Raw genomic sequence first — 13374 nt, 5'->3', positions numbered from 1 at the left:
CTCTATCTTCACCACACAAAATATTTAAATCATGCACAACCCCGATGACAAGCCAAGCAATTGTTTCATCCTTTTGATGTTATCAAACTTTTTCAATCTTCACGCAATATATGAACGTGAGCCATGGATATAGCACTATATGTGGAATAGAAGGGTGGTTGTGGAGAAGACAAAAAAGGAGAAGATAGTCTCACATCAACTAGGCGTATCAACGGGCTATGGAGATGCCCATCAATAGATATCAATGTGAGTGAGTAGGGATTGCCATGCAACGGATTCACTAGAGCTATAAGTGTATGAAAGCTCAACAAAAGAACTAAGTGGGTGTGCACCCAACTTGCTTGCTCATGAAGACCTAGGGCAATTTTGAGGAAGCCCATCATTGGAATATACAAGCCAAGTTCTATAATGTAAAATTCCCACTAGTGTATGAAAGTGATAACATAGGAGACTCTCTATCATGGAGATCACGGTGCTACTTTGAAGCACAAGTGTGGAGAAAGGATAGTAACATTGTCCCTTCTCTCTTTTTCTCTCATTTTTTTGGGCCTTCTTTCTTTTTTCTTTTTTCTTTTTTTGGCCTCTTTTCTTTTCTTTTTTTTCGTCCGGAGTCTCATCCCGACTTGTGGGAAATCATAGTCTCCATCATCCTTTCCTCACTGGGACAATGCTCTAATAATGATGATCATCACACTTTAATTTACTTACAACTCAAGAATTACAACTCAATACTTAGAACAAATATGACTCTATATGAATGCCTCCGGCGGTGTACCGGGATGTGCAATGACTCATGAGTGACATGTATGAAAGAATTATGAATGGTGGATTTGCCACAAATATGATGTCAACTACATGATTATCCATAGCAATATGAAAATGATGAAGCGTGTCATAATAACGGAACGGTGGAAAGTTGCATGGCAATATATCTCAGAATGGCTATGGAAATGCCATAATAGGTAGGTATGATGGCTGTTTTGAGGAAGGTATATGGTGAGTTTATGGTACCGGCGAAAGTTGTGCGGTACTAGAGAGGCTAGCAATGGTGGAAGGGTGAGAGTGCGTATAATCCATGGACTCAACATTAGTCATAAAGAACTCACATACTTATTGCAAAAATCTATTAGTTATTGAAACAAAGTACTACCCGCATGCTCCTAGGGGGATATATTGGTAGGAAAAGACCGTCGCTCGTCTCCGACCGCCACTCATAAGGAAGACAAACAAATAGATTATGGTAGGGTACAAAACCACCTCAAAGTTATCCTTTCTGATCGATCTATTAAAGAGTCCGTAGTAAAATAACACGAAGCTATTCTTTCCGTTCAATCTATCATAGAGTTTGTACTAGAATAACACCTTAAGACACAAATCAACCAAAACCCTAATGTCACCTAGATACTCCAATGTCACCTCAAGTATCCGTGGGTATGATTATACGATATGCATCACACAATCTTAGATTCATCTATTCAACCAACACAAAGAACTTCAAAGAGTGCCCCAAAGTTTCTACCGGAGAGTCAAGACGAAAACATGTGCCAACCCCTATGCATAAGTTCACGAGGTCACGGAACTCGCAAGTTGATCACCAAAACATACATCAAGTGGATCACATGATATCCCATTGTCACCACAGATAAGCACATGCAAGACATACATCAAGTGTTCTCAAACCCTTAAAGACTCAATCCGATAAGATAACTTTAAAGGGAAAACTCAATCCATTACAAGAGAGAAGAGGGGAGAGAAACATAATAAGATCCAACTATAATAGCAAAGCTCGTGATACATCAAGATCGTACCACCTCAAGAACACGAGAGAGAGAGAGATCAAACACATAGTTATTGGTAGGTACCCTCAGCCCCGAGGGTGAACTACTCCATCCTCGTCATGGAGAGCACCAAGATGATGAAGATGTCCACCGGAGAGGGATTCCCCCTCTGGCAGGGTGCCGGAACAGGTCTAGATTGGTTTTCGATGGCTACGGAGGATTCTGGCGGTGGAACTCCCGATCTATTCTACTCCCTAATGTTTTTAGGGTATATGGACATATATAGGCAAAAGAAGTCGGTCAGGGGAGCCACGAGGGGCCCATGAGGGTGGGGGCACTCCTAGGGGGTAGGGCGCGCCTCCCTGCCTCGTGCCTCCCTCGAAGGCTTCCCTAACGTCTACTCCAAGTCTCCTGGATTGCTTCCGTTCCAAAAATAAGTTCCATGAAGTTTCAGGTCAATTGGACTCCGTTTGATTTTCCTTTTCTGCGATGCTCTAAAACAAGGAAAAAACAGAAACTGGCACTAGGCTCTAGGTTAATAGGTTAGTCCCAAAAATAATATAAAATAGCATATAAAACATCCAAGGTTGATAATATAATAGCATGGAACAATCAAAAATTATAGATACGTTGGAGACATATCAATATTCGGTTTGTACCTACTGGAGATCAACTTGCTGATGGCTTCACAAAACCTCTCTGTAAGGGCATATTTTTCCCTTAGTTGTTTTGGTGTTGATGACAATGCTTTTGTGGACTAATCGTGTGCATTGACTATTTCACACACTTTATCACTAGGCACAAGACGATTTGGTGCCCCTCGAAGACTATTGAAGACGGTGTTTCTCTATGTTTCTTTTCGATGGATTTGAGTCATAGGAAAGCCGTACTATTAAGTGGGGGTCCGCTTTGGAAAGGTTTGGGTGGAATCATCACGTACACGTCTTCTCCTTTGCACCGCCTTTCCTTTGGCCCTTTTGGAGCATCCTCCGTCTTTTCTTGTCTATGCAAAAATGTCGTGTTTGCTGATCTGGGCATGCGGTAGTACGCCTCCTAGGAGCGGTAGTACCGCAGGCCCTTGCGGTAGTACCGGCCTCTCGCACGGTAGTACCGCGAGTGCCCACGGTAGCGCCGCTTCCTTGGAGCGGTAGTACTATGCCCTCAGGTCAGGCGTTTCTGCTTTTGCGGTAGTAGGGACTGATGTAATTTTCTACATCCGCGCCCTACGCGGTAGTACTGCACCAGGTGTGTGGTAGTACCGTGCGCTTTGGTCAGGCTCAGCAGTTGGCGCGGCAGTAGGAGCAGATGTAATTTTTTACATCCGCACCCCACGCGGTAGTACCATTCCTGGCTTGCGGTACTGTCGTGTCGGATTTTTGCATAGATCCCATCTCAATGGAAGTTGCCACGGATGTTTTTTTATATGTTCGTGCCTTCCCAAAATCTGGATCATCCCTACCTTGCGCTAGTACCGCAAGGGGGAGCGGTAGTACCGTGCCAGCGGTTCTACCGCCCTCTGCCTCACAGCTTCAGGGCTGTTCTAAATTCTGCCACTCGGGCGGTAGTACCGCGGGGCACTGCGGTAGTACCATGTGCCCTTGCGGTAGTACCATGTCCCCGGCGCGGTAGTACCATGCCACGCAGGCTGAATTGGTGGATAACCGTTGGATTTGTTCTTCCACTATATAAGGGGTGTCTTCTTCTCCGAGTTGACTATCTCTTCTATCCCCAAGATCCATTATTGCTCCAAGCTCCATTTTTGCCCGATCTCTCTCCCTAGCCAATCAAACTTGTTGATTCTCTAGGGATTGGTTGACAAGGCCTAGATCTACACTTCCACCAAGAGAAATTTGATTCCACCACTCATCCCTTGTGGATCTTGTTACTCTTGGGTGTTTGAGCACCCTAGACGGTTGAGGTCACCGTGGAGCCATATTCCATTGTGGTGAAGCTTTTGTGGTATCGTTGGGAGCCTCCAATTAAGTTGTGGAGATAGCCCCAACCTTGTTTGTAAAGGTCCGGTCACCGCCTCCAAGGGCACCAATAGTGGAGTCACGACATCTCGGGGAGCATTGTGCCTCCACACCGCTCCAACGGAGACGTACTTCCCCTCAAAAGGAAGGAACTTCAGTAACACATCCTCGTCTTCACCGGCTCCACTCTTGGTTATCTCGTGCCTTTACTTGTGCAAGCTTATTTGTGTTATATCCCTTGCTTGCTTGTGTACTTGTTCTTGTTGCATCATATAGGTTGCTAACCTAGTTGCATATCTAGACAACCTACTTTGATGCAAAGTTTAAATTGGTAAACAAAAGCAAAAATTGTTAGTTGCCTATTCACCCCCGCCCCCTCTAGTCAACTATATCGATCCTTTCAATTGGTATCAGAGCCTCATCTCTTTATTAAGGACTTTACTGTCCGAAGAGTATGGTTGACACCGTAGACGGTGTGGAGGAGCACCCTGGTGTGAATCCGGTCTCGTCTACGTCCGACGGGGGAACCGCGGTCTCTCGTGAGGAATTCAATGTGGCTTTGGACACATTGAAAACCTCCATGACGACCGAGGTTGAAAGCATGTTTAATAAATTCTTAGAAGGGCTTAAACTATCTACTGCACCATTGAAAGTGGGTGATCCCACTAACAAGGTGACGGATGCTAAATCCGACAAGGGGGAAAGCTACTAGTGAAAAGGCTCCTTCTTCTAGTGGTAGAATTGGCAATGACATCTTTGCCCATGTGGAACCTCCACTTACTTATGGTGGACCAATTCCTTCCACTCATTTGAATCATGTTGGTCCTCCCCCTAAGATTGTGAAAAATGAGGACTTTGATTCTTGGGTTTATCGCTTTAAGCTTCATTTGAAACATGTTAATATTAACCTTTGGAGAATCATTGAAGAAGGTTTTTATCCGCATGACCGAAGCAACTTCACCCCTAGAGAAGCCGCGGATAATCAATTCAATGAGTATGCTCTCTTCATCATCCAAGATGCAATTCCACACAAAGATCTTGCTCATCTCCGAGCCTTCACTGTGGCCAGGGATGCATGGCGCCATGTTGTGTCTCTCTATCGGGGAAGCGCAAGCATTCAACGCTCCAACTATGAAGTGGTACAAGATGAAGCCGATGAGTTTGCAATGAAAGAAGATGAAGAACCTCGTGTGCTTTATCGGAGATTAACTACTCTCGCGGTCTCACTCCGAGTCATGGGAGCAAGGATACGGATGACAATTGGATCAAGCGCAAGTTCCTCAAGGCCATGATGCCTTACCACAAGGCCATGTCCTCCGTCAATCGTCCAAGGCCAGACTTCCACACCTTGTCCTCAAGTGAAGTGTTGGATGAGTTTGTGGCTATGAGCATCTTGGACAAGACCGCCGACAATGCGGTGTTATGCTCTCAAAGAGCAAAGAAGCCCAACCTTGCCTTGAAGGCCAAGGTTAGTGTGGAAGAAGAGGAAGAAGAGGAGAGAAATCCCGAAGATACAAAGTATGCTTGTCATGAACACATGGCTCTTGCTTCAAGGCAATTTTGGAGCAAGAAGAACACAAGGCCCAACTTCAACAAGAACAACTCAAGTGGGGCAAAGGTCAAGCAACAAGTGAGGACTTGCTATAATTGTGGGAATGTGAGCCACTTTGTTGCGGAATGTCCGTATGAGAAAAGGGAAGACAATGGTGGTAAGCTCATCCGAAATGACAAGGCCAAGTCTTTCCCCAACAAGAGCAACTTCACCAAGAAGACTCCTCCCAAGGGGTTGGTGGCACAATAAGAGTACAATGAGGATGATGATGATGATGATGATGATGATGATGGTGAGTCAGTTTCCGTGGCCTCCATTGCCATTGAGACAACTCCACGGGTGTCTCTCTTTGACTCACCCAATGAGAACTTCACCGCCAAGTGCCTCATGGCTAAAGCCACCAACAAGGTAACCCCCAACATCAAAACTACCATCATTAATAATCCTTCTTAGCTGGATTGCATTGATGAACATGAGGGGTACAATGTGGAGGAGAATGAATTTGAGTCTTTTGTGAGTAAGCTCAAGGGTAAATCCAAGAAGCACTTCGTTGCTCTCTTGGAACAACTTGGTGAAGCCAATGACATGATCGAGGCTCACGAAGATACCATCTCTAAGATGGAGGGACATAGCCGTGACTATGCCGATGAGATTTCGGATATTTCCAATGCTCTTAGTGAAGAGCGAGGTCTTCGTTTGGCTCTTGAGGAGTCATACAACGATGACCACGCCAAATTAAAGAAAGATCTTGATCATGCTCTTGTTGTATCTCGTGTGCTAAACTCCGAGAAGGCCAAGCTTGGGGTTGATCTTGCTAGACTAAAAGAGGAGTTTGATTTACTTGACAAGGCTTACAAGGTCTTGAAGGGTGCTCATGCTAGCCTCAAACAGTCTCATGATCAACTCCAAGTAAAGCTAACCAAGGAGAAAGCCACCTTTCCTCATATGGTCTTAATTGATAATGCAAATGATACTAACCCATGTTGTGAGCATGTGCATCTTGTTGAGGAGAATGAAAAGTTGAGGAAGCAACTTGAGAAAGGCCTTGTATCGTGCATAGAAGGTGAGAAGAACCTCAATGACCTTTTGAGCAATCAAAAGGAAGTTGTGGCCAAGGAAGGAATTGGGTTCATACCCAAGTCCAAGAACAAGAAGAAGGATGACAAGGCCAAACGACCTCCCCCTCTCAAGAAAACTTTTGTGAAGGAGGGAGAGGGTGCTTCTAAGAAGAAGATGAAGAACAATGTGAAGGGTGGTGATGCTAAGAAGGGCAATGCTACCCGTCTCAACAAAGTCGGCGACTTTAACGCTTCTTATGTCTTATGCCGTGCTAGTGATGGACATGTTTATGCCAAACTTGTTGGGTCTTCTTATGAGTACATTGAATGGTCTATTTGGGTTCCTAAGACCCTTGTTACTAACATCAAAGGACCCATTACAAAATGGGTACCTAAAATCAAGCATTGATTTCTTGTAGGTGTTTGCTTCCGGTGGGGGGTCATGGTTGCTCAATAGTGGAGCCACTAATCATATGACCGGAAGCAAGGACTTGGTGGTGGATGTTCACAAGATTCCATCTATGCCCACCAATGTCGAGTGGGGTGATGCCTCGTCCTCTAAGGTATTGGGACTTGGCAAGGTTGTCATTTCTCATGATCTCACGATTGAGAAGGTCATGCTTGTTGAGTCCCTTGCATACAATTTACTTTCCGTTCGTCAACTTGAACTCATGGGCTTTGCCACTTTCTTTGATGTTGATAATGTGGCCCTCTTGTGGAGCAAGACTCTTAAAGTAGCCTTTGTTGGGCATGTCGAGGATGGTCTCTGTGTGATTAACTTTTCGGAGCGACCCACTAAGACTGCGACATGCCTAATGGCTAAAGTTGACGTGTGATGGCTTTGCCATCGCCGTTTAGCCCATGTCAATATGAGATCTTTGTAAAGTCTTCTCAAGGGGGGCCATGTCCGTGGACTAACAAATGTTAGTTTTGCTAAAGATCGTGCTTGCAGTGCTTGTATCGAAGGAAAGCTACATGAAAAGGCTCAGCCTCCCACGACTATCATTTACTCGAAGAGGCCTTTGGAGCTCCTTCACATGGATCTCTTTGGGCCTCCATCCTTTGATAGTCTTGGGGTAGAAAGTATTGCTTGGTGATTGTGGATGATTATTCAAGATACACTTGGGTATATTTCTTCAGGAGGAAGAGCGAGACCCAACAAACTGTCATTGACTTTGCAAATGAAGCTCAACGTTAACACAATGCAAAGATCTTGACAATAAGAAGTGACAATGGTACCGAGTTCAAGAACTACACCTTGGATGAGTTTTTAGTGATGAGGGGATCAAGCATCAATATTCCGCACCTTACACCCCTCAACAAAATGGTGTAGCAGAGAGGAAGAACCGGACATTGATGGATGCGACAAGGACCATGATGGCGGAATTCAATTCTCCATACAACTTTTGGGCTGAAGCCATTAACACCGCGTGGCATCCATCCAATTGTCTCTAGCTCCGCAAAGGCTTGAACAAGACTCCATATGAGATACTCACCGGTAACAAGCCCAACCACAAGTACTTCCAGGTGTTCGGGTGTAAGTGTTTCATTCTCAAGAAAGGTGTTTGTTTGTCTAAATTTGAGGCTAGAGCTCATGAGGGCATATTTGTTGGTTATGCTACAAACTCCCATGCTTACCGTGTCCTCAATAAGTCCACGGGACTTATTGAGGAGACATGTAACATGGAGTTTGATGAGAATAACGGCTCCCAAGTGGAGTGATACGTCTCCAATGTATCTATAATTTTTGATTGCTCCATGCTATTATATTATCTGTTTTGGATGTTAATGGGCTTTATTTTACACTTTTATATCATTTTTGGGACTAACCTATTAACCGGAGGCCCGGCCCAAATTGCTGTTTTTTTTGCCTATTTCAGTGTTTCGCAGAAAAGGAATATCAAACGAAGTCCAAACGGAATGAAACCTTTGGGAACGTGATTTTCTCAACAAACGAGATCCAGGAGACTTGGAGTGGGCGTCAAGAAACAATCAAGGAGGCCACGAGGCAGGGGGCGCGCCTACCCCCTGGGCGCACCCTCCACCCTCGTGGGCCCCTCATTGCTCCACCGACCTACTTCTTCCTCTTATATAAGTCCACGTACCCCGCAAACATCTAGGAGCACCACGAAAACCTAATTCCACCGCCGCAACCTTCTGTACCCAAGAGATCCCATCTTGGGGCCTTTTTCGGAGCTCCGCCGGAGGGGGCATTGATCACGGAGGGCCTCTACATCAACTCCATGGACTCTCCGGTGATGTGTGAGTAGTTTACCTCAGACCTTCGGGTCCATAGTTAGTAGCTAGATGGCTTCTTCCCTCTCTTTGGATCTCAATACATAGTTCTCCTCGATTCTCTTAGAGATCTATTCGATGTAATCTCCTTTTGTGGTGTGTTTGTCGAGATCCGATGAATTGTGGGTTTATGATCCAGATTATCTATGAACAATATTTGATTCTTATCTGAATTCTTTTATGTATGATTGGTTTATCTTTGCAAGTCTCTTCAAATTATCAGTTTGGTTTGGCCTACTAGATTGATCTTTCTTGCAATGGGAGAAATGCTTAGCTTTGGGTTCAATCTTACGGTGCTTGATCCCAGTGAAAGTTGGGGAAACTATACGTATTGTATTGTTGCCATCGCGGATAAAAAAGATGGGGTTTATATCATATTGCATGAGTTTATCCCTCTAGATCATGTCATCTTGCTTAAGGCGTTACTCTGTTCTTATGAACTTAATACTCTAGATGCATGCTGGATAGCGGTCGATGTGTGGAGTAATAGTAGTAGATGCAGAATCGTTTCGGTCTACTTGTCGCGGACGTGATGCCTATATACATGATCATCCCTAGATATTCTCATAATTATTCGTTTTTCTATCAATTGCTCGATAGTAATTTGTTCACCCACCGTAATACTTATGCTATCTTGAGAGAAGCCACTAGTGAAACCTATGGCCCCGGGTCTATTTTCCATCATACAAGTTTCCAATCTATTTTATTTTGCAATCTTTACTTTCAATCTATATCATAAAAATACCAAATATATTTATCTTATTATTATTATCTCTATCAGATCTCACTCTTGCAAGTGGCCGTGAAGGGATTGACAACCCCTTTATCGCGTTGGTTGCGAGGTTCTTATTTGTTTGTGTAGGCACGAGATGACTCGCGCGTGGTCTCCTACTGGATTGATACCTTGGTTCTCAAAAACTGAGGGAAATACTTATGCTGCTTTACTGCATCACCCTTTCCTCTTCAAGGGAAAACCAACGCAGTGCTCAAGAGGTAGCAAGAAGAATTTCTGGCGCTGTTGCTGGGGAGATCTACGCCAAGTCAAGACATACCAAGTACCCATCACAACTCTTATCCTTCGCATTACATTATTTGCCATTTGCCTCTCGTTTTACTCTCCCCCACTTCACCCTTGCCATTTTATTCACCCTTTTTTCCTCTCACCCTCTCTTTCCATTCGCCTCTTTTCCGCTTGCTTCATCATTATGGCTAGTCCTTTATCTACTCCTTTGTCTCCCGAGAATGAAGTTCTTAATTTTAAACAAAGGGAGGGAGAAAATCTAAAAGATGCTTGGTACAGAATTTGCAATGCGCAAAATAGATCTACTAGGAAGCAATCTACTTCCATTCTTCTTCACAATTTTTATGTAGGCATCACTCCTTGGAATAGATATGTTCTTGATGCCATTACCGGAGGAAATTTCTTGGGTAGCCATACTTTTGATTCTTATAATGCTATGATAGATTTGTTTGGCCCACCACCTCTTTTGGTTAATGGAACTATTTTAACTTTGGAACACATGATGCAACAGCTTGAAATTATTGAAAATAAAGTTGCCACCGTAGAGTTGATTGAAAATTTGGATAGAAAGATCCATAACCAAATTACCCAATATGGATCTAAGGTAGGAGTTGCTCTTAAATTTTTTAAAGAAAAGGGACCTATGGTTAATGAAAAGATAGATCAAGATTCCACTAGAATTGATAAAATTGAGGATATTATTACCAACCTTGGGTCTGCCTTTTCTTCCATGAAAAACACTCCTTCTAATGATAAGATTGCCAAATTGATGTATGTTCCTAACAATAAGGGTGAAACTTCTAGTAAGGAAAATGCGGGCCTCAAATCCATAAGTGTTCACCCCAACTTTCTCACTATCCTTAAGGAACCTTTTGCTACAAATGATTTTCTTGATTTCATGCCTAGGAGTTTGATAATTAATAAAAAGAAAGAAACCGCTAAGGGTTATAGGTGTCTTATTGAAGAATTACCTACCAAAGATGGCAATACCTAGATCTATTCTTGCTTTTATGCCTAGCTAGGGGCGTTAAATGATAGCGCTTGTTGGGAGGCAACCCAATTTTATTTTTATTCCTTGATTTTTGCTCCTGTTTAGTAATAAATAATTTATATATCCTCTGTTTTGGTTGTGCTTTTTGTGTTTAATTAGTGTTTGTGCCAAGTAGAACCGTTGGGAAGACTTGGGGAAAGTCTTTTTGATCTTGCTGTAAAAACAGAAACTTTAGCGCTCACGAGAATTGCTGCCATTTTTATTTGGAAAGTGTTATTTAGTTAATTATTTTTGAAGATGATTAATAGATAAATTCCTCACGTCCAGAAATTTATTTTATAATTTTTGGGGTTCTAGAAGTTTGCGTTAGCTACAGATTACTACAGACTGTTCTGTTTTTGACAGATTCTGTTTCTCGTGTGTTGTTTGCTTATTTTGATGAATCTATGGCTAGTAAAATAGTTTATGAACATAGAGAAGTTGGAATACAGTAGGTTTAACACCAATATAAATCAAGAATGAGTTCATTACAGTACCTTGAAGTGGTGTTTTGTTTTCTTTCGCTAACGGAGCTCACGAGATTTTCTATTTTGAGTTTTGTGTTGTGAAGTTTTCAAGTTTTGGGTAAAGATTTGATGGATTATGGAACAAGGAGTGGCAAGAGCCTAAGCTTGGGGATGCCCATGGAACCCCAAGGTAAAATTCAAGGACACCAAAAAGCCTAAGCTTGGGGATGCCCCGGAAGGCATCCCCTCTTTCGTCTTCGTCTATCGGTAACTTCACTTGGAGCTATATTTTTATTCACCACATGATATGTGTTTTTCTTGGAGCGTCTTGTATGATTTTAGTCTTTGCTTTTTAGTTTACCACAATCACCCTTTATGTACACACCTTTTGAGAGAGACTCACATGATTTGAAATTTATTAGAATACTCTATGTGTGCTTCACTTATATCTTTTGAGCCATATAGTTTTTGCTCTAGTGCTTCACTTATATCTTTTAGAGCACGGTGGTGGTTTTATTTTATAGAAATAATTGATCTCTCATGCTTCAATTATATTATTTTGAGAGTCCTTTAGAACAACATGGAAAATTGATTTTAGGAATAATATAAAAACTTTCATAGAAGTGCATTGAATACTATGAGAAGTTTGATACTTGATAATTGTTTTGAGATATGGAGATGGTGATATTAGAGTCATGCTAGTTGAGTAGTTGTGAATTTGAGAAATACTTGTGTTGAAGTTTTTGATTCCCGTAGCATGCACGTATGGTGAACCATTATGTGATGAAGTCGGAGCATGATTTATTTATTGATTGTCTTCCTTATGAGTGGCGGTCGGGGACGAGCGATGGTCTTTTCCTACCAATCTATCCCCCTAGGAGCATGCATGTAATACTTTGTTTCGATAACTAATAGATTTTTGCAATAAGTATGTGAATTCTTTATGACTAATGTTGAGTCCATGGATTATACGCACTCTCACCCTTCCACCATTGCTAGCCTCTCTAGTATCGTGCAACTTTTGCCGGTACCATCAACCCACCATATATCTTCCTCAAAACAGCCGCCATACCTACCTATTATGGCATTTCCATAGCCATTCCGAGATATATTGCCATGCAACTTTCCACCGTTCCGTTATTATGACACGCTTCATCATTGTCATATTGCTTGCATGATCATGTAGTTGACATCGTATTTGTAGCAAAGCCACCGTTCATAATTCTTCATACATGTCACTCATGCATCATTGCACATCCCGGTACACCGCCGGAGGCATTCACATAGAGTCATATTTTGTTCTAAATATTGAGTTGTAAGTAAATTAAAGTGTGATGATCATCATTATTAGAGCATTGTCCCAGTGAGGAAAGGATAATGGAGACTATGATTCCCCCACAAGTCGGGATGAGACTCCGGACGAAAAAAAAGAGGCCAAAAAGAAGAAAAAAAGAAGGCCCAGATAAAAAATGAGAGAAAAAGAGAGAAGGGACAATGTTACTATCCTTTTTTCACACTTGTGCTTCAAAGTAGCACCATGATCTTCATGATAGAGAGTCTCCTACGTTATCACTTTTATATACTAGTGGGAATTTTACATTATAGAACTTGGCTTGTATATTCCAATGATGGGCTTCCTCAAAATTGCCTTAGGTCTTCATGAGCAAGCAAGTTGGATGCACACCCACTTAGTTCTTTTGTTGAGCTTTCATACACTTATAGCTCTAGTGCATCCGTTGCATGGCAATCCCTACTCACTCACATTGATATCTATTGATGGGCATCTCCATAGCCCATTGATACGCCTAGTTGATGTGAGACTATCTTCTCCCTTTTTGTCTTCTCCACAACCACCATTCTATTCCACCATAGTGCTATATCCATGGCTCACGCTCATATATTGCATGAAGATTGAAAAAGTTTGAGAACATCAAAAGTATGAAACAATTGCTTGGCTTTTCATCGGGGTTTTGCATGATTTAAATATTTTGTGTGGTGAAGATAGAGCATAGCCAGACTATATGATTTTGTAGGGATAACTTTGTTTGGCCATGTTATTTTGAGAAGACATGATTGCTTAGTTAGTATACTTGAAGTATTATTGTTTTTATGTCAATATTAAACTTTTATCTTGAATCTTTCGAATCTGAACATTCATGCCACAATAAAGAAAAATTACATTGAGAAGTATGTTAGAAAG

Source organism: Triticum dicoccoides, chromosome 3A (assembly GCF_002162155.2).
Source record: "Triticum dicoccoides isolate Atlit2015 ecotype Zavitan chromosome 3A, WEW_v2.0, whole genome shotgun sequence".
In the NCBI taxonomy this organism is placed as follows: Eukaryota; Viridiplantae; Streptophyta; class Magnoliopsida; order Poales; family Poaceae; genus Triticum; species Triticum dicoccoides.
The sequence above is the reverse complement of the archived record's forward strand: the minus strand, read 5'-3'. Positions refer to the sequence as shown.